Genomic DNA, 23922 nt, shown 5'->3' on the forward strand with positions numbered 1-23922 from the left:
ACTATGGACGCTTGGCGTCGCGTATAAAAAAATGTAGTGTTGACGGCTTGGCGTCGTGAATGACAATTCAATTCGTCGCCTCGCGTCGCCCGCGCCCCACTCGATCAGGCGCGCACGTACCCTAACAACATATTTACTTTCATTACTTTATGTTGCTTATTTATCTGACTTTATTCTCATTTGTTTATCTAAATATACTCCTCGATAAATAAGTCGTTGTGGAGAGACATTTTTTCGATCGTATAACCTCCGATACAATTGCTTAAAAAAGTAAATAATAAAATTATCAGATGAATTAAATTTATCTTGTAGGAACATGACATTACATAATCACAAAACTTTCTTGGATAAATACTAGTATTATGACGTTTTAGGCTTAAACTATTATTTTTAACAGTAAGAATCATTTACTACAGGAATTTACAAATGTATTGTGCGTTTGCTAGGAAACATCATCAGAAAAACTTTAGTAAAATATTGTTTTGTTGTTGAGCATTTTTCACTACTTTGTACACTTTATATAACAACACCCTGTATGTATCCTAACACTGATAAAGGATTCTTTTATGAATGAAAAGATATGGAGCCCAGTCCGTAGCCTCGCGCTATTGTATGTCGACACGCGTCAGATTTTCTTACACGTGGAGATTTCTCAAGGTGTTTTTCCGTATCAAGACGTCGAAATATATGTCGATTTATTATTGTTACTGTCGTTAAATATCATTTGGGCGAACAGCTGGATTATGGAGCAAAAAAATTATGTCGTAAATGTTATAATATGTGACGTTTTGTTTTCTTACCATCTTGAACGAATTGCTAAATAGTGCTCCAACCTTGGGTTTCCACGCCAAACTTCCTTTTTCATCAGCATTGATGACTATCGATACGCATAGTTTAAACAATAATTTAGTAAGTCTGACACACGATATGCTTTTAGTTTTGCTTTCTACAAAATTTGAAAGTCCCATTAACGCCGAAGATTATTAGGTATTCCTAATTAAGTCCTAGTGCTTCACGTAATAAATTGTTTTATTACGTGAAGCACATTATTATCGCATATATTGTATTGTCCCCTGTAGGATTTTCTCCTGTGCCACACATACCTCCGGTACGGAAACACAAACAATACACAAGCACAAACGCCCAGACCACTACAAACATCTATATGGCGTATAAAAATGTTTGTCATGAGCGGGGATCAAACACGCGACCACAAGCATCGCTCCACAGCCACTCACCGCTGTGCCAACGCGTCGTTATTTAAAAGCGAATTAAACTCTTGGGAACAGATATAAAATATATAGCGTATCCAGTATCAACTCCAAGATGAAACGTTAAATGTATTAAGATATACGACGCAGGCTGTCCCCGGGGTGGCGTGTATCGTTTTACAAGAGACATTCACGATGCGATTTTATTTTTATCTTTCTTTCATTCTTTTAAGGCGTGTAAAACTATTCTGAGTTTGCAATTTTTTTATGAAAAGCGCAGATTATTTATTATTAAGTAAATGTTGTTTTATAAGTTTTTTATATGCTTGAATGTAACGGTTTTTTTTGCATATGGTGTTCTTTTAGAAATTGTAACAATTTGGTTTTTTTTTTAAATATTACTAGGTCGGCAAACAAGCATACGGTTCACCTAATAGAAAGCGATTATCGTAGTTCATAGACGTCTGCAACACCAGAAACATCACAAACGTTTGCCGATCCTATCGATCGATACCATAGGATCCCCAATTCCCCCCAGGAACTTTAGTCTTCTTACTCACCAACAGAAATACGATATTGATTGCTAAGTAGTATTATTTAGCTATGATCTTCTGTAAGGTTGAGGTACTACCCCAGTCGGGCTGTTCCATATTTTGAGCAGGAAATTTCCTGCAGTGCGCTACCTCAGTTAAAGCTGTGTTATAGATTAAGTTGACTTTATTGTGTAATTAGTCTTAACAAATACTGGCCACCCTAATAAGTTTTTGTTTAGCTGCTTTGCTTTATTTTAGTTAAACTGTCATTACCTTTATTAAGATAAATTACATCAAATTCTGTCTTAGCACCTTCCAGTCGGTAGCGTCAGTTCTAAAATCCACAAGTGAATACATTCAAGGTCACAGAAGTAATGCATTCATGGTAAATTTATACGACTGTCGTAATGTAAATGGGCTTCATAAGCCCCAGGTCTGCCTCCATACTATTGCTCATCGTTTGAACGAAGGATTTCGAGGAATAGGAAAAGTTACGTGCGTTTTTTCGGATTCTTTTCTAAAGTGACAGTGTATTTGGAACTTGAGAGTTATTTTTCTATTTCTTAATTAACTATTATTGTTAACTAATATTTCGTCTATTTGATGATGCCACATTCATAGATCTTACAAAAGTATTTAATAGAATCTACGTTTAATTAGCTAATTTTACAATTTTATACAACATTCTGGCCTCCTCTGATAGAGGGTAAGCAGTTACACTTGCCGACCTCATACAAATCCATTTGCAGCTCTCCGTTTGGTTCCGTACTTGTTCTACCATAACGTGATATTACATCTTCTTTTAAATTAAATTCGGTGCATTTTGGGGATAGGCTTTATTTATAAGATACAAAAATCCGTTTAAACGGACGTGTCCGGATCGAAGACGTACGGCGGTAACGAAATCAAGTGAATTTTTACAAAGTTAGTATTTTTGTAAAGTTACAAAGTAAATTGAATTTCTGGACATAGCACATCTCTTTAAGTTAGAATAGACATAATGTTTGGCTTGAGCTCATTTGTTTTGCCTATAGTGACCTCAGGGTTGACTTTGTCGCACTGAAGATACCCGTCTTCGGGCTGTGTATTTGAAAGCTAGCAGTTGGTTATCCTGCCTTGGTCGGTTTAACAAGTTCCAAAGTGATGGTGATATATTCTTTACTGACGTACGACGTTACGACAAGAAAAAAATGAATGAATGAATTTTTAGAATATCCTTTTTAAATACAGGTATAATTTGAATAAATTTTGAATTTTTAAGCATCGTGATCACAATATTCCGACAAACAATAACATTTCAGAGTTTTTGATTGCGATGATTCGTGATTTTTATCCGATCACTAATCGAGTATATTTTACTACAAATAATCAATATTAAATTATTTTGGTGCTTATAAATGTATGTGACACAACCGTTATACAAAGATGAATTACGATTATTAATGGATTTTTCCATATAATAAAAAACTGAAACAACTTAGTATCCCACAGATGTATCCTACAATGCTACTACATTGTAAATAGGCGAATAACTTCATATCGTAGATTAACGATCATTATCTAGTGTCTCAGCTGGGCAAAATTAGCCGAGAACAGAGACCAATGGCGTAAGAACGTGAAGGATGGTCAACAACATCACGATGAAGCCTGGCTTGGACTCTTATCGGACAAGAGAACTAAAAAACATCAAAACAGCGACATCAATGACACTAGCGCATCTTTTCCCTGTTCGGTGTGTGGTAGAAGTCTGCCGCTCCCGTATCGGCCGTACAGCCATCAGAAAAAATGCTCTCCAGGCACCGTTTAAATCATCTGGAATAGACGCAAAGGCCTGTGATGAAAATATATGGGACAGAAAAAACCAAAAACCAAATTGTTAAGTTAAAATTTGTCCATTTACCAAAAAGGTCGAACAGATATCGGGGCGTTTTGAATAAAATATGATCAAAGCGTACGCTCTCCGGAGGATTGATTAAGATAGCGAAAAGGTTAGCCGGTAAAAAATATGGATTTACCGACGTTTCATTTTTTATTTTTTTTTTATCGTTTGACGGAAATAGGGAAAAGACGAGATATTAAAAAAAAAGTGAATGTATTTCAGTAAATAAATAAGCATATTACGAGAACGAGATTATATTCAAGGTAAAAAGACTTAAAGGAATCTATTTGTTGGTTATCTTAGTCTTTGAATTGAATATATTTGAAATAAGTTTTGCTTAGTTATTGTATTTATTGTCAGTTCTTTTTAGGTAGTATTTACAATGATAACCTGAAAAAGTTAACTGTCGTAGGGAACACCGAGGAGAAAAGATTGTGCGGCCACTTACCAACAAGATGGAACGATGAAACAAAAGACTCGGCGCCCAATCTTTATACTGCCTTAAAACATGCGATGGAGAAAAAATGCTGGAGACAAATCATTCGCACCAGAGGACATCCTGATGCTGACCAAGTTCCTTAGATGAGAGAGAGAGAGAGAGAGAAAGAGACTGAGATATCGCTATCCATCGCTGAACCAAATATCCCGGTTGGCCGTAACTTTCATTCAGCCAGCGTTGACGATCTTAAGCTGGTCGTTAGTCCAACGGATCAAAGAACATCTCACACTTTAATTGACAAACTTCGGACTATTTCAAATTGTTATAGTTGTTATCATATACACCTAATAGTGATCGCTACTCATAGTAGGGAATATATCCGCAAACCCACAGTGGAGCAGCGCGGTAGATTAAGCTCCATTCTTTTTTCTATACGGAGATAACGCCCTTTGCCGAGCAGAGAGCGAAAGATCAGTTCATAAAGGATGAATGAGTACTCCAAAACTTCTCTATTATTACGTCGATAAAACAGAACAGATTTCGTTTCAAGCAATCTTAATAAAATATAATTTCCTTTCAATGTCAACTATTTCGTCTCTGTCTGAACGGCGAGATCGTCGAATGTTGACTGTCCTGAGTTTCAACCGAGGCCATTTTCTCAAGCTGAGGCGGTCAATAAAAATATAAGGGACGGTGGAGTTCGTACGTGAGGGAAATGAAACAACCGAGCTCGAGGCCAGGAAGTACGCGGTAACGCAAGTGTCAACTTGTAGTTGTATTGAGTACCTAATCAATATTGTTAGCGTTTTGATTTTGTAAAAGTGTCGCTGATTTGACTTAGCTTACATAAATAAATAAATGCTTCAGACTCAACGGCCACCAGTGGGATTCTCTCCTGTGTCGGGGGCCCGGAACCACACAAAATACACAAGCACAAACGCTGGACCACGACAAACAACTATATGGCCAATACAAATGTTTGTCGTGAGCGGGGATCGAACCCGCGCTGTGACCGCTGCCCTAACGCGACGTCTGCATGTGACAGATGGTAAACTAATCTTGTTAATATGTTGCTGATTTGACTACACTTATATAAATTTATTGAGATAGAAAAAATCTTGCTCGGAATTTGGAGCAGCTCGACTGGGGTAGTGTCTCTCTCTTACCTACAGATCTCTGTATCTTATTGTTTTTTTCTTTTTTTCCTTTCTGTAAACACATACACACACTCACTACCGCGCACGCGAACACTCATACATGCCCACATACATACAGATTTTTTTTGTGTTTTTAATGTATGTGCGTTAATATTTGGATTGGGTGCTTATGAAATTCATATTGTATATTTCAATGCGTTTGTACATTTCGAGACACAAATATTCAATCAAATTTAAAAAGGAATCACGTAAATCGAATGAGAATTCTTTAAATTATCGGTGAACATATAAACAAAGTATCGTGAAAATGACATCGATCCATCCAAGTTAACAAAAGAAGTAATCAAATCAAAACTAATGAGCCAAACTGAATTAAATTTATACGGGAAAACGACAACTACTTCGCATCAAACAAAAACAAGAATCACGTAAATCATATCGACGTACATATATAAAAGAGGTGTATGTCAGCTCTAACACACGACTGGGGTTTACTCCTTCAGATCGACTACGACGGTCTAAACAAAAAGCAGGCACAAAAAAAGCTTACTAGGCTAAGAAAAAGATTAATACAATATCAAATGGTAAATAAACGAATCAAATAACGCGATAGCGTTATTATAAATCGCCGTAGCGCCATTTATCGGAATCCTATTGGGTCAATATCATCATTACATCATCATTACAGCCTATACAATCCACTGCTGGACATAGGCCTCCACAAGTTTACGCCAAAAATAACGTGAACTCATGTGTTTTGCCCATAGTCACCAAACTGGGCAGGCGGGATGGTGACCGCAGGGTTGGCTTTGTCGCACCGAAGACGCTGCTGCCCATCTTCGGCCTGTGTATTTCAAAGCCAGCAGTTGGTGGTAGCGGAACTGTGTTATCCCTTAGTCACCTCTTACGACACCCACGGGAAGAGAGGGGGTAGCTATATTCTTTTGTACCGTAGCCACACAGTACTTTGATCAATAGATGGCGTTAAAAAAAACGTAATGTGGTCATTTGTTCAGTAGATTTCGCTCCTCATATTTTTTTCATACCATATAAGGCCTTATATGAAAATCGATTCTTAATGAGTAGAATCAAAAAAAAAATACCAACCGAATTGACCGAATACAGCTTTTTGAAGTCGGCTGATAAACAATACAAGCGCGCTAGTCGCCCGTCTAGCGCCCGCTGACATCCATCCATTAGGAGAGAGATACAACGTGACACAATACTTCATTTTATTACAATTCCTGTTACTCAATTTCACTTTGAAAATAGATGTTGTAGCGAACGTAGTCGAGGTCGTTCGCGCAAGTATTTCGTTTTCTTAGTTACGCAAAGATTGGGGGCCAAATAAACATCATTGTTATTGAAAGTTCTTTGTTTACCAAATAACCGATATTCTGAGAATCTATTGGTCTGGTTGTTTTTTAAAACTTCTATTTGTTGTGGGACTATGTTACCTAACGCAATATTATGATTCATAATAACTTGATACATTGTGAACTAGTTATTGAAGTGTAATATGTAGTAAGGTCGTGAGTGTTGTCTAATTGTCTAATAGATGTAAATATAAGACACATTATTAATTGTAACTTAATTTTAAATGCGACCACACGAAGAGCACCACCACACGAGTAAAAAAAGAATTATCCAAATCCGCCCACTTAGGACCTACATACATACTACAGTACCTTCAATATACCATGTCATTTGTCCTAAGGTTGCCTGAAAGAGATTGCTTTTAAGCAATAATAAGCTTTTGTACATTTTTCTACTAATTATTGTTAATGTTGCTTGTTTATTTTATTTCTTGTTTGGTGTAAAATAAAGTGTAAATAAATAAATTGGTTAAAAGTTATGAGATTAATACAGAGCTCGGAGATGAGATAACTATTATACAACTAGTTTTCACTAGGAGATGAATAAGAAAATGTATTTTTTTTATATAAAATATAATGATTCAGCCACGGCTGTGTAAAAGCCTCTTTATGCATGTAGAAGGACCGAAGCTTAGTCCACTAAACTGCGTGTTGGCGCATATATTCCCTACTATGAATAATGATCGCTATCAGGTGTAGATGATTACGAAGTGGGCGCGGGATTCCGGTTGTTATTATAGCCACCTGATAGCGATCGTTACTCATAGTTGCTATATACCCATCAACTCGCAATGGAGCAGCGTGACGGAATAAGTTCCAACGTGGAGATAGAGGCCTATTCCCAGCTGTGGGATATAATAGACTGAATTGATGGATTATGTAAATAGCACGAAACATTGTACTCTCCGCCGCCCTGTGTGACTACATTGTAGAGGCTTCTGACTTTGCTAGATTAAAGTAACTTATAGATCAAAATTAACAACTTGAAAGGTATTTAACCGAGGTCACGAATTCAAATGTAGGCTGGCAATGCTGATGTTCAAAGTATAGTTTTAATCGTCCTATACAAACTATTTTCTTTTGGCATTACCCAGTATTAGAACATTCACAGTTACATTACACTTCAAATTGTATTGGATTGTATTCCTTAATACTAGTGGTCGCCCAGTGCTCGAAATTCGACCATAATTAAAAATTTAAATTAAGAAAAAAAACCTAAAAAATAATGAAAATAAAGAACTTTTTTAAAATATTTCAAATTGACTACAGATTTTGACAATCAACAAATGATTATAGGGTGTGTGTGTCAAATACATGGTGTTTTTTTTTAATATATAGACTAGCACTTGACTGCGATCTCACCTGATGGCAAGTGAAGATGCAGCCTGAGGTGGTGCGCGCTTGCCTAGAAGATGCATATTCACTCTTGATTTAAAGATATCCAAGTTATAGTTTGTTGGAAAAACGGAAGCCGGAAGGGCATTCCAAACCTTTGCGGTGCGTATTAGGAACGAGGAAGCAAACCGTTTAGTGCGAGATCGTGGGATTTTAACCATATGGTAGTGTGTGTAATGTTTTTTTTATTGATTTAATAGATTTTTATGCATAATTTTAAAAAATATATTAGCATTCTGCACTCCTTCCAATTATAAGGGTACGAAATTTTATTCTCCTCCGTCCTCGCATTTTTCGTAAAAAGGGGTACAAAGTTTTTGCTTCACGTAATTAATATATATATTTTTATTACAATATACCCGTTAGTGTTTTAATTTAAATAAACATTCAACAACGATTGTTAATTCCGCTTTCATAGTTTGTACAATTATTGAACGCAGGTTATATGAAACGATAAATATTTATCACTAAATACATGAAAACCCATGTTGATTTTAATTAAATTCATTTGTTATGGAACAGTAATCTTATGTGCCATGCATTGTGTATGTAATTATGTATCTGTCTACATAATATTGGTAAATGAAGTAAATTAATAAGAATTATTAAAGTGGCCGTAGTGTGGGTGTTTGTGCAGTCCTTGTGGGTCTCCCCACCGTGCCTCGGAGAGCACGTTAAGCCATCGCTCCCGGTTGTTATCATGTATACCTGATAGCGATCGTTACTCATAGTAGGGAATATATGCGCCAACCCGCATTGGAGCAGCGTGGTGGATTAAGCTCTGATCCTTCTCCCAATTGGGGAAAGAGGCCTATGCCCAACAGTGAGATATTACAGGCTGAAGTGTATTAAATTTGTATGTATTACAATTTACTTTTCATATATTTGTGAAGGAAAGCATTTAACATCTTCGTTAAGTCCCACACAACACACACCTAAGGTTACATATTTTTATTGTAACATAATTATGCCATTCAATTTAACATAATATTTTTTTCTAAGCACTCAAGTTCAGCTGGAGAGATGTAAAATCCACGACACAAAAGGGAATACATCAAAAGGCACATGAAGGTTTACGCACCTCAGTACAGGATACCTACGAGGTAGTGCTCAGTAGGATACGTCTTGCTCAAATCAGAAGATCAGTGAGTAAGGAGCTCCTGGTGGAGGTAGGGTCAGCAACGCGCTCACTTGCATCTAGTGTTGCAGGCATCATAAGCTACTGTAATCGCTTACCATCAGATGAGCCGCACTCTTGTTTATCGACCTAGTTAAGTCTTAACTTAGTAATCTTTACAAGAATATATATATATATATATATATATATATATATATATATATATATATATAAATTGCCAAAAATATTTAAAAAATTAAGCCTCTACATACGCTTCATCATTTACCTATTAATTAATGCTAACTATCAATACCATTAAGCGCCATAAATTACGTTTAACTATCCCGTCTCCGAGCGCAGATGCGCTACGGGATATTATTTATTATTTTGTTACGCCACATAAATCACAGCCCAATTATCACACACGAGTATAACTCTTATGTCGTATGTCATAAGTGTTAAAGTTAAATGGATCTAATTTGTCACGTTTTTTACTGTCGACGTTGTAAAAACCTCTCAAAGTAAATGTCCCAAGGTTATTTGAAGTGTTTTCTTGTGACGGAATATCTCGTAAAGCGATTGTGTTTTAGAGTGATTTCGCACTTACATAGTAGATAAAAACTTAAAGCGTTAGCGTTATACAAAATTGGTATTTCGGATTATGTTGTACATGATTTTAGATATCCTTTATATAATATAATAAAGCCTGTATTAAACTAACTTTTGAGGCAACTTTTCTAGTGTCTTGATGGAAGTGGACGCCTTTATTGCAGATATTTCTGTTAGCACCAATATCTGTTTATAGTCTGGGAGGATGTTCTTGTGAACCCCCCCCCATATGTTTATTAGTCCTGGTGGATATTCGAGATACTTGATAGTGATCGTTTTACATATGTACGGGTAAACGCACATTGAGCAATATGATTGTTTTGCTAATTAGTAACCTCTTTAATTTAGCTGACTTATTACGAAATTGTTATTTTACTAATGCAGATTTCTAATGAAATCGATATTTGTTTGCTACAAATGACGTCAAATGACGTCTGTACTTCTGCCGATATATACTCAAAATAATCTTAATAAATTTAGTGTTTGATCGACTTTCATTGGGTTTGGTTTCCCTCATAACCTTCCCTCACATGTCATTTCTCACTCAACCATAGACTGTTCCATACAACATAGTATAGAAATTATATGCCACTACAAGTGAAGTAACATAGTGGATTTCGTGTCAACCCTTTGTCTACTCAAGGAATTATAGCCTATGCTCAGTATTGGAACATTTAAATGCTGAATTACCTTAAGTTTGAGAAACAATTTAAGGACATACTTTGTATAGTTTTTAAATTGTATCACCGACTTATGTGCAAGCTCCACAGATTGTCTAAACGTTATTTCACAGCGGCCGCTCGTGCTCAATACCCATGTTATTGCCTAAGTTTTCTATAAGAAATATTATGGGGGCTATAACGCGTGTTACATTTTTTCACGTCCATTAAAATGTTGCTGTATGGGGTTTGTTTACTGTTAAACTGTTTTGATGGATAAATATCCAATTTTTCTTAACTTATATAAATAAACTAGCTGACCCGGCGAACTTCATATCGCCTAACACAAACTTTATCGTATGGTATTAAAGTTCAAATTGACTTTTAAGTATTATCACAAATCTTTTGTATGGGAGTATAGAAAGTGTTGTTTTTAGACTTTTTCAGGAAATTTAATTTTTTTTTTTTTAGAATTTTTCTCTCCGTAAGAACCATCCTCGTACTTCAAGGAATATTTTAAAAAAAGAATTAGCGAAATCGGTCCAACCGTTCTCGAGTTTTGCGCTTAGCAACACATTCAGCGACTCATTTTTATATTATAGATGTATATAAATGTATAATGTTTTTAAATGTGTTGATTGTTTAAAATGTAGTTTTGGTGTACAATAAAGTATAAATAAACTAGTTGACCAACCAAACGTTGTTTTGCCATATATATTATTAACCCCCTGTAACTTAGTTGCATGAAAAATAGATGTTGACCGATTCTCAGACCTACCCAATATGCACGCAAAATTTCATGAGAATCGGTCAAAGCCGTTTCGAGTCTGAGGAATTTTATATATTAGATAATAAATAAATATATTTTGACGTCTAAACTTCTGCTCGGAACTTAGTGCCTGTGTTTGGGTAATTGTGAACAATGAACTGAACATGAAACTTATATGTTCTGAATAACCACTCCAGCTTTTGGGTCTCCCCACCGTGCCTCGGAGCATGTTAAACTGAGGCGCAGTGGGGAGCCCCACATATACTCGTACAACCAACAATATAGACGACAAAATCTAAAAGAAATGTTGTTAACACAAATGTCCATCCCGATCGGGAATCGAACATCCAATCACAGGTGAGCGCCCATCACAGCGACCTCATAATTATAATGAGTAATTGAGTATACATAAATACAAAACACACAACGAGCCCTACTAAGATTTATTCTACTCAGGGATCTGGAAACATACAATACAGAACCATAAATGGTCAGACCACATCTAGCATCAGCATAGCCTGTACAAATGTTTGTTATCAGCGGGAATTGAACATTGTGCCAACGCGTCGACATTAAATTCAGTGAATTTAGATGAAATAAATCATTTTCATTTATCACGGTCTACTTAATAATATGAAAAACATATTTTCATTTTCAATCTTATAGGTATTTTAAATGAAAATGAATTAACTTCGCTTTCAATATATTCAAACGCTTATCTAAAACGTTGGTTTTGTTTTCAATCACCATCAATTTTGCCGTGAAACCCACTGAAATATTTTTGTGAGTCGCACATAGTAATTACTGGGACGGCGGGGTGATCCATCAAGCCGCGTCATGGTGCCGATGAGGCACCGTGCGCCACAATAAAACTGATGCCGTGTGTCTATATAATTATCCATAACTAGCATACATAACATACAATTAAATCAGCAAGTAAAATTGAGGGACAGAAGCAAAAAACAATAAAAAATTATTACGACTTTATGTGGATTGCATACCTACAAAATAGGTTCAGCTTAAAAAGCTAAAAGCACAGCTATGAACAAAAAAGAAAAAACACAAAAAGAGACTAATAATAACAAAATGTTCTTTGAAAAAATTAATAAAAACTTTTTTACTAAACATCACAAAAAGATCACCAAATACGTCAATGCCAGGCAATATTTTGCAATCTTATTATTATTCTCTCTACTATACCCTGTCTCGTATGGTCAGTCATTCAGTAAGTCAGTTAAGCCTATTGCAATCCAATGCTGGACATAGGCCTCCCCAAGTTCGCGCCAGACATTCCGGTTTTCCGCAATCCTCCAGCCTACACCAGCAATCTTACGTAGATCGTCGGTCCACCGGGACGGAGGACTACTGTGTTTGTCAGACGTCTGCTCCAATAACGGCTGAACTGATTGACTGACTGAAATAAATAAACAATTTCCCAAATAGACAAAAGTAAATTTTTTATAGTTCCATTCCGAGTTGAAATAAATTTATTTCCCGATCAGATATCAGGTAATATTTAAATGTAATAAATAGAAAAAGTTTTCCTCCGAGTAATTCGGCTGTAATATCCGTTATCCGCGCCATATCTAAATTGACTGTCGCCGCGCTCCAGTCGTTGCGTTCAATTAAAAAAACACTTTTCATGACTTCGACTTGATATTATTATTTAAGTTTTAATAGTTCACTTAAATGTTACTTAAATTACGTATGAAAGGTTATATAGGTATTAAATAAAAATGGCAAGAATAGAAGTGAGGTATGGTAGAAAGAATCCTAGCAGCATTTCAACATTAAATTGTAATTTCTAATTTCTGGACATAAAATTATACAAGCTCTCTGTCATATATCAGGAAGGATAATAATAATAATAAACCACTTTATCGCAACTAAAGATTAGCAAACCTTAACATTAGATACATATAGTGCAATGAGCGATCTTATCACTAAATAGCGATCTCTTCCAGATTACCCAACAGAAAAAGCTAGCAGTGTAACGGGCTGGCGCAATGGTAATAAAGTTTAATCAAAATACACATAAATTCCTACAAACATACATACATATATACACATGCAACTATAATACAATAAATAAATAAATCATATAAAAAGGATATTTGTATTTGTAGAAATATTTATTTCCCATCTGGGTGTCCTTGTAGACCTCCCCTTCGTGCCTCGGAGAGCACGTTAAGTATTCGGTAACGGTTGTTATCATATACACCTGATAGCCATCGTTACTCATAAAAGAGAATATATTCACCAGTCCGCAGTGGAGCAGTGTGGTCGATAGAGATTAAAGACCGTGAGAGGCCTATGCCCAGCAGTCGGATAATAGAGATTGAACCGTGATCGTGATATTTATTATACGTGTATTCATATATTTATTTCAAATTAATATATTTTAAGGATTAATTTCATTTTATAGGGGAATGAAAAATAGATGTTGTTCGATTCTCAGACCTACCCTACCCCTTATATCGATAATTACTCTGTTGCAACTACCTTTTCTATGGATAATTTACTATATCTAAAGATTGTCTGAAAGATATCGCTACTTAGAGTTAAGATCGCTTTTGTACATTACAACTTGTATTTTTAAATAGTTGTTTCATGTAAATTCTTTCTAAGTGATATGCAATAAAGTATATTCTATTCTATAATTCAACATTGGCATTCAAAAATCTCAATAGTGGTGTAGTCATGATACATTGTGAATGTAGATATATTTTTTTCTCTGAGATGTAATGAGCAGTCAGGCTTAATGTCGAGTCGTTGAATCTCATCTCTCAAACATTAAACTAATGAAATCCTTTAAAAGATTGTAATGATTAAAAAGATATTCTCTAGAGAAGTCTGATTTGATTTCTTAAGTCCATTTTAAGGGATTCTTTTAATGCCATTGTATTTAAGTTAGGGTTGTTAAATCGTATATTTGATTACAAAACTTTTATTGTGTATAATTCTTGTATAATTGGCTGGCATAGTAGATGAATTTGTACAATTTTATCTACTTGCAATTTTGATCAAATTTGATAATATTGAATGATTGCTTATTTTGTTATACACCTAGTTCAGAAAACAAGTATGCGGCTCACCTGATGGTAAGCGATTACCGTAGCTTATAGACGCATGCACCACCAGAAGCATCGCAAGCAAGTTGTCGACCCTACCCCCAATTACCCCAGGAGCTCTAGTCACGTTACTTATCACAAGAACACAACACTTCTTGAAAGCAGTATTATAGCTGCGATCTTCTGTAAGGTCGAGGTACTTCCCCAATCAGGCTGCTTCAGATTGAATTTGAGCAGGATATTTCCTGCTGTGCTCTACCTTAGAACCTGCAACTCATAATAAATATAATTTTTACATTTCAAAAATGTACAGACCCCAAGTGAAATTATTTTGTAAAGAACTGGTAGTCTGAGGGGGTAGGATGCACCTGGACGTCGAAGATTTAAAAAAAAATCTCTGTCTCACCTCAACCTAAAAAGGTAAAGGTAACTTAAATAATTTTTAACTAACATATTTTATTATAACTTTTATTGCACTGTATAATAAAATTACTTGTTGTATAACTCGTGTCGACAGCCCTGGAATGGTTTTATTGAGAACATATAATAGTCGTTCTAGTCACCAAATAGTAATCAAACCTCGCTTTTAGTTTTATTGTTTTAATTAGTATTTACAATTTCTTTTTATATCATCCTTAGTTTTTTTAATTGATAATATAAAGTCACAAATGGTTAGATATTTTAGTAATTTATTTGTTATGACTCGGGATTTTACACGCTTCAATTTGAGTAAATTCTTATTAAAATATTATGTAGTATATAACTATATAGCCTATTATGTAGCCTTTCTAAGTAAATGGACTATTCAACACAAAAAAAAATTCAATTTGAACAAGTAGTTCTTTAAATTAGTGCGTTTGAACAAACAAATTCTTAAGCTTTACAAAATTAGTAATTTTAAGTTAGGTTTAGTTGTCAACTAATATTATAAATGTGAATGTAAGCTTTCATGCGAAAACTACTTAACCGATCATCTTGAAACTTTGTACACATATTCTTGGGGGTATTCGAAGTAACATTGGATACTTTTTATTAAAAATAAAGGCGAGCGAAGCCGCGGGTAAAAGCTAGTACTTTTATAAATACATACAGTTGCTTGAAAAAGGTGTCATCTGCCATGCATCTATTAAAACTTCTACAAAGAAAAACATTTCTAGTGATGAGATATGGATAATCACGCATTGTCCATAAACAGGTCTTGCATTTGATTACATTTTTCTTATAATTGTATATATATTTTTAATTTAAAACTAAACGTCAAAATATAGAAACGTATTTGAAATAAATTGAGATACTTTATTATTTTTTTTTTGTTTAAAAATACCCAAAAATTTAACAAAATGTAACATAATCTATAATTTTAAGTTACATTATTAAATCATATTTCAAATTCCATGAAGGTCAGCGAAACATCTGAAAATACATACGTCTCGAAATAGACTAGACTGCGGCTAGCTGACCGTATCTAAATGTCGAAGATAACTTGATCGCACAAAATCGATTTACGTTATAATAGCAGTTCAAATTCAATGCATCCAGAGCATCTCTCGTTAATTTAGCCAATATAACTTGGAGCTTTCATTTTCAACATTCTATGCATACCATCGATTTCGGATTCGTAACTTTCATCTACTAAATATTTGGATGTGTCACATTAACTGTAATTAATAATTTCTTTTTCAATACATATAAAAATGAATGTTTGTCTGTATGTCCTTTATAGAATCGTTAACTATGCATTTGGTCATGTCATTATCTTCAGCAAAGTGTTGTGTGAGTCCACAAAGCTTTCTGAATTGGTAGGACAAAAAAAAAAGCGTAACAACGCGCGCAAGGTACAGCTACTGTTATATAAATTGACAATTTTCATATAAATTTCGTATCACTCAACAATATATGAAGAGTTCTATGCTCAAAAAATCAATTAAATATTAAATTTTAATACAGATGAAACGACAAAAATAAATATATTTATAAAAAATAATACAAAAATCTTATCCACAATATAGTGTCTTTGTATGGCCTTGATTTGCAAATGTCGTAACCGCGGCGTAGGCCACGAGGCATTCCTCGTTTGCTTGGCACTAGACGCTATCCCTGCTCACGGTGACCACACGGGACAACCTCACTTATTCTTTTAATCTAGGGCTTAAATCTTTATTTCTTAAAAAGATATATGAAATTCACTTTCATGAGAATTATACTGCTCTATATATTTCACTACCTTCTAGTGAAAGTCCCATAAAAATAGTTTTAGTCACTCCGAAGATTAACCCGACTAAACAGAAAGACAGACACACAGACAGAAATTATAAATTTTTCGTTTGTTTTTTAATATCGTACAGTTCACTATATACACTTTAAAGAACATAGTTATTTTGAAATCACAAACGGACACGTCAATTTTATTTATATGTATAAACTAGCTATGCTCGCGATTTCGTCCGCTTAGAATCTAAGAAAAAAGCTATTGTTCAGTTCAGCCTAAGTTTTTCCTTATTACATCAGCTATCTGCCAGTGAAAGCCCCGTCAAAATCGGCCCAGCCGTTTCAGAGATTAGTCGGACAGCCAAAATTAGTAAAAAATTGTATTTGGTATATGTACCATGTATACATCCATATTCATATAGTAAAAAGTAATTTTATTTATTTGTATAGATATGACGTATTATTAAATTGATAGAAAAATTAAATCAGTATAATTATTCTTTTAAAATACTATATCTGTTAAACGAATTCAGACTTTTCGGATTGTAATTGACATCTCGGAATAGTGAAAACGTCCCAAGAAAAGGTAAGATTGAAAAATACATGTTTACTATTTATCGACTTTTGTAATTTTTCTTATTATTCAGCAGATCGGTAATGAATCAGCTGGTAAGTATTATATACTAGACAAAGGTTTCTCCTGAACGCTTAAAGCTTAATTGGAACGAAGTTCCTTACGGCACGCTTGACATTTGGCTGGGCGACCGAACTGAGAAAAATGTGAGACTAAAAAGGTAAGCAAAATATATTTACGGAAGTGACTTAATATCAGTCACACGACTGTATAATATAACGTTTGTAAAACTAAAATATTACTAGTAAACTATTTATAAATTTATTATTATTTTTTTATTTCACTTAATAGTTTGAATTATTATTATTATTTTGTTTGATTTATTTTATTTTACGGTATTCGTTATTTTCTAAAATACTAAATTTCCTAAATACTTTTATGTACTTAATAAAAACCAATCAACTAAATTAAAAAAAAAAAAAAATCAAGAACTAGAAAATATATATAAAATTCAACATTTTTTTTTCCAAATTGTGTTGCTTCTATACTATCCAAAGAACTTCGTTCCTACCTGGTGTCCCATGACACCACATAATTTATCAATAAGCTCTTATGAAGAATAACTCATTATAATATTTTTACGATATCGATGACTATGAACATTATGAATCATCATAAGTTTTCCACATAAAATTCACAGCTAGAATTTTCTTTTAAAAAACCCATATGTCCCATTTCAACAGAATTTTTTATATTTGTAACAGGATTTACCCTTTCCACCACAAAACCATGCTCTTCCTACACCAACGATGCATAAATATACATAAGCTGAACCATATTGTCCCGTGGCATGTTATTTTGTCCATGCTTTGCGTGGACAATAAAACGGAATGAACGATCAATGCGGTCAGACATCTGGTATCCCTGATGCTTCCATCGTTTTCATATTGAATATATTTGTGGTAAAATATTATAATAATATTGTTTATTAAAAGTTTATCTATATCCATATTTGTAAACGGAAAGAATAGTAATTTTGGGTTAGGGTTGTAGCTAAACCCAACATGTTTGATCCTGCTCACCTCCGATTCTTTGGAACTAATGTTATGTAATTCAAAATATATTTCTTAGTCTGTACGGATTACCGCACATTCAGTAATGTCTTTGTGATCTAATAACCTTTTTTAATCATATATAAATCAACCCGCATTGTAGCAGCGTGGTTGATTAAGCTCTGATCCTTCTCCTACATGGGGAAAGAGGTCTATGCCCAGTAATAAGATATTACAGTCTGAAGCGTAACTTTTTTAATACCTTAGACTTCCACCCATATATGCAATATGGCGTCTGTAAATCTGCTTATATATATTTACATTAATAAATTATGAGGTACACATAGAAAAAAAAATTCAGTCGATTTTTTTGAATACTTCAAGAAATTAGTATTAGAAACCACGACTTGAAAACTGTTGTCGAAACCTGGCGTTTTTTATTATAGATTTTTTTTACCGATAACCATTCCAGCCAACACAATTGTTTGTGTTCAAAGATAAACAAATACGGTTCAAAATTTTAAATTGTGTATATCAAACACATCATTGCAATTTTTACATCTATTTTTTAACTATTTATTAAATTACAAACAATGTCTGTCTGCGATGTTATATCATTTCGATGTGAATCAAATACGTACGGTTATAAAGTTTTATTATTAAAATCCTTAGATCGGTCATTGACATATAACCTTTATTCATTTATTGATGAGTTAAAGGTCAGAAATAGAAAACTGTATGAATAGATTTTTAAATAAGATATTCCTTATGTAAGTTGGTATTTAGAAATATTCTATATCTATTTGCACATAAGTAATTGGTGTTGCAAGAAAACGATGAAAGGTATTCGATGAAATTAAATCAAATTTCTATCGAATCCTCTATCGACGATAGGACATGACAAGAGCTGCTGGGTATTCTGTCTACGGGTTTGATCCCGCCTAATGAAAAATCCAGATCGTACAGATAATTATCGATCGATTCGATTCAGCCTATACCCGAGTAGAAATTTTTTCGTCTTCCTTAGAAGGACCGGACCAGGCATGCCTGATCAGGACTAGATAAGGTATGTAACGCAGATGATTGCTCTGGACCTGATCAGGATGAGATGAGATTTCCTGATCGGGTCCAGATCAGGAAATCTCATCTCATCCTTATCAGCCGGTTCGGTCCGGTCCTTTTAAAAAATACGAATATAAATTTTTGAAAAAATTGTTTGACAAAAAAAAAATAAAGCGAATTGATATTATAAATATGTTACTTAACACAATTATTATGATATTTATTTCCGTTTATTTTTTCCAATGTATTATTTATTTATGTTTTTACTTTAAATATTAATTATTTTTATTTATTTTTATGTAATTAATTAATTATTATTATTAATTAAATTTTATTTATTAACTTCTAATAATTAACTACTAATTAACCATTTTCTATTACTTACGACTGCTCCACTGTTTAGAAATGGACTCCCTGCTAAACTGTCTTGATAACTGTATACTGTATATATACTAAGTGCGCTTAAAAACATTAATAGCACGATTCAGGCTCAGTTCACGTAATTTCTTTCAGGCTATCCTGATCTGGACCGGACCGGGTCCTGATCCAGTATGCCTTACCATACTTGATTATATTTTACATCAGGCTATCCTGATCTGGACCGCGATTACCTTAGCTTATAGACCCGCGACCGCGACCGCTAGCCAGTGCTGTGACCACTGCGCCAACGCGTATGAATGTCGTAATAAAATACGTGTTAATTATAGTATCACCAAACATTACTATTATTATTATGAAAATAATAATTTTTATATTTTAAAACTTATCCCAAATAATAATAATAATAATAATAAATTGTAAATATACTATATAATAAACTATATATAAAGTATGAGCGAGCTCATCTTAGTCCGGCGATATGAAATTTCAAACATCGCGGCCATGTTGAATTTTTAGCTGAGCTCAACCTCACAGAGATTAAAATTTTATTGCATCTATTAAAGTAGCTTACCAAAACAAAGAGGGATGAAATTCAATTTGAAATTTTTATTATATAACCTTTTAAATTTAGTAAAAAAATAAATAAAAGTAATTTTATAGTAATTAAAAAAAAGTTTTTAACTTAGGATAGTATTAATCCTTGTCTTTGGTTATCCGACATTGTCGATGAATTAAATCTCATTAAGTTGCCTTAACTATAAAGTTAATTGTGCTTTGATTAAGATTTTTATCACACAAGTAAAATATTATTACTTTTAACTGAGGTAGGGCGCAGCAGGAATTTCCTGCTCAAAATATGGAGCAGCCCGACTGGGGTAGTACCTCGACCTTACATACAGAAGATCACAGCTAAATAATACTGTTTTCAAGCAGTATTGTGTTCCTGCTGGTGAGTAAGGTGACCAGAGCTCCTGGGGGGATTGGGGATTGGGTCGGCAACGCGCTTGCGATGCTTCTGGTGTTGCAGGTGTCTATAAACTACGGTAATCGCTTACCATCAGGTGAGCCGTACGCTTGTTTGCCGACCTAGTGACATAAAAAAAAAAGACCATTTTGTAGCGATTTTCAAGATATAACCCGCCACACCCTCCAACTAAATGAGAAAGAAGAAGATAGTGAAAGAGAGTCGTATGACGTAAGAGAAATTCTTCGTTTATGTTTAGGAGATTTTTAACTCTGGTACGTACTTGGAAATGATTTGTACTTGTTTTTTTTTATATCCAACTAGGTCAGCAAATAAGCGTACGGCTCAACTGATTGGAAGCGATTACCGTGAAGCGATGGACGAGAAACTAATTACGGCCGCGGCTATTTATTTCTTTACTACTGTCCAGTATTATAGAAGTGTATATGGCAAACAAAATTATTTAAAAAGTTACCGGTCAGTGAGAACTAAACAATAGGTGACTCTGTGGACACCACAGGCTACGATTCCATAGAAGTGTCCCAGAAAAACCGACAACATCACGATTACGCGCTAAGATTGACAATTGCCCGCTATACTTTAACCGCCTGTAAACAATGGCGATGGCCTGTAATAGGCCAGCATATTATGCTATATCATCATTTCAGCCTATCACAGTCCATTGCTGGACATAGGCCTTCACAAGTTCAAGCCAAAAATGGAGTGAACTCATGTGTGTCACCCATAGTTACCACGCTGGGCAGGCGGGTTGGTGATCGCAGGGCTGGCTTTGTCACACCGAAGACGCTGCTGCCCGTCTACGGCCTGTGTATTTCATTGTCAGCAGCCACCCCCCCTCTTCCCGTAGGTGTCGTAAGAGACGACTAAGGGATAACACAGTTCCACTAACACCTTGGAACTTAAAAAGCCGACCGATGGCGGGATAACCATCCAACTACTGGCAATTATGCTATATACTGGGGCCTTAATATATTCAGAGCTTTGTGGGTTAGAGAAGGGGTCAGCAACGTGTTTGCACTATTCTTTCTCTATAGGTCTCCTATACATAAGCAATAGTATCCGTTTATTAGGCAGATTGAACGCTTGTTAGCCACTCCTATACAATAAAATTGCGTTAACAAAATCAAACAAAAATCAAAAACAACTATATTCAAATAGGCTTCAAAAGCACTTTCGAATCTTCATTTTTACATAAAAAAATTTAAGTAATTATTTTTGTAAAAGTAAAGCTACCACCGACTCCGCAGTTACACTTCTGAAAATAATATATAAACTATGTTTTAGTACAAAATTAATAATATCTTGCATGAAATACAGCGTCACTAAGTCCACAAATTTTTATCATCTAAGTAATCCTGAACCAAGTAATACGCTTTATCGACGCATTGAAGATGACAACTTCAAACATAATATCTACATTTTTACATATTATTTACTATAAAATATCATTTTTATTTTTTTAAATATAATTAATGTAACAGTCATGTCAGCCTGGATAGATTGCAAGAATGCAAGCAGCATTTCACCTTTTGCATAGCATTTTAGATTGAAAATGAACCACTCTTTTACTGTTACCAGTGAATGCTAAAAAGTATAAGGATCTTTCACACAATCTATATAAATAAAAAAGGATGTTGCTAAGCGCATAACTCGAGAATGGCTCGACCAATTCGGCTCATTTATTTTTTTGTAAGTTCCTTAAGGCCCACGGAAGGTTAAAAAACCAAAAAGTAAAAAAATAAAAAATTATGTGGTGTCATGGGACACCAGGTAGGAACGAAGTTCCTTCAGATAGTATAGAAGCAACACAATTTGAAAAAAAATGTTGAATCGTGTATATATTTTCTAGTTCTTGATTTTTTTTATTTTGTTGATTGGTTTTTAGTCAACTACATAAAAGTTTTTCAGAAATTTAGTATTTTAGAAAATAACAAATATCGTAAAATAAAATAAATCAAAGAAAATAATAATAATAATTTAAACTATTAAGTGAAACAAAAAACATATGTCTTTATTTATTTTTGTCGACAGTATAAAATTACATAATTTAAAAAAAGTTTACTAGTAATATTTTAGTTTTACAAACGTCATATTATACAGTCGTGTGACTGATATTACGTCACTTCCGTTATATATTTTTCTTACGGTTTTAGTATCACATTTTTTTCAGTTCGGTCGCCCAGCCAAATGTTAAGTCTGCCGTAAAGAGCTTCGTTCCAAAAAATAATTTTTACTATTAACTTTTGACAGATCGAAGTCGGTCCGGGCAGCTAGTTTAATAATAAAACCTTCTTTATATCCCCTACCTGATATATATTTTTATAAGCAACGATAGTCAATGTCGTGGATCCACGTCGTTATCAATTTGTCAGTCCCCCATTATTAACGTTTCGACCGTTATTTGTACTCCTTGATATACGGCACCTAAAACGTAGCCACTCAGTATGCTAGAATTTAAGAAGAAGAAGAAGAAGAAGAAGAAATATACTTTATTGCGCATATTACAAGCTAACATAACATACATCTTTAAAAAATAAAATTTGCAAAACAATATTATGCACAAAGGCGGTCTTATCGCTAGGTAAGCGATTTCTTCCAGACAACCTTGGGGTAGAGGAGATTTTAAAATAAAAAGAGTAGGGTTATCAAATTTATTTTAAACTAGTCTATCTTTTCGGTTTTTACGATACGTATAGCCTGTAACATCCCAGCGCTGGATATAGGCCTCTTCCATGTCTCATGTGTCTCTGCGGATTGGCGGATTTGTTCCCTATAGTAACGATCGCTATCAGGTATTTATGATAACAACCGGATCTAATAGCTTAACGTGCTCTATGAGGCACGGTGGGAAGACCTATCATCTAATTCTAAGCATCTAAACTATATCAAAATAGTATTTTATTTTATCTTTCTTTATATGTGTCTGTGTTTCGGTATACATTAAATAAATAAATAAAATAAAAAAAGTAAGTCAACTATTAAATTCAGCTTATTCAGTTTTCTGAAGGGTCTTCAAACGAGACTGTACTAATCGGATTAGCAATGTTTACATGAAATATATAATATAGTATTGAAATATAAGACGATCTCTTTATATAATGTTACTAGAAACCCGTGGTTTTACCCGCGATAATTGAAGGAATAACGTAGAAAAATATTATATGTAGCCTTCCTTGGAACATGGACTATCCAACACGTAAAGATTTTTTTAATCGAACCTGTAGTTTCTGAGATTAAGCATGTTTATTTGTCAGCAAATTTTAACATTATCTGTAATATTTTGCTATCTCGTACGAATTTCGCCAATTCTTAGTTGTTGCTACACATGGGTAAATAACTCTTTTTACTTCAATACACATTTAAGTCAAAAAAAATCCTTATATTAACGTTTTTTTCTCTATTATCAAAGTTTCGGATTTCGGAAAATTTATTTATCATTCAAATT

Source organism: Melitaea cinxia, chromosome 1 (assembly GCF_905220565.1).
Source record: "Melitaea cinxia chromosome 1, ilMelCinx1.1, whole genome shotgun sequence".
In the NCBI taxonomy this organism is placed as follows: Eukaryota; Metazoa; Arthropoda; class Insecta; order Lepidoptera; family Nymphalidae; genus Melitaea; species Melitaea cinxia.